The following is a 367-nucleotide window of genomic DNA, read 5'->3' as shown; positions in this document are numbered from 1 at the left end:
CCCTCTACAATGCACAATGGTTTTAGTCACTAAGGAAGTTAAATGGGATCTTGAAGAACGTAGACAAACCCCAATGCAGTAAAGACAAGCTGAGATGCTGTGCAACTCTTTAAGGGTTCCTGGTGCTGCATCTTGGCCACTAGCTGAATCTTGCGCTAACACCAAATGGAGATGCGGAAAATACTTGTTGACTTAGGGGGTGTGCACAGGAACCAAAGGCAGGAAAGAAAATACTAAACATTGCTGAGAGCATCCACTCCAGGAAGGACTTTACCTTCCAGGAGCTCGAGACTCCTGGAAGTGCTCACATGGCTGACTTTATCTTCCGTGTTCCATTTGGCACAGCAAGTGGCAGTGTCTCCACCAC

Source organism: Mastomys coucha, unplaced genomic scaffold (genome assembly GCF_008632895.1).
Source record: "Mastomys coucha isolate ucsf_1 unplaced genomic scaffold, UCSF_Mcou_1 pScaffold8, whole genome shotgun sequence".
Lineage (NCBI taxonomy): Eukaryota > Metazoa > Chordata > Mammalia > Rodentia > Muridae > Mastomys > Mastomys coucha.
Note: the sequence above shows the minus strand (reverse complement) of the source record.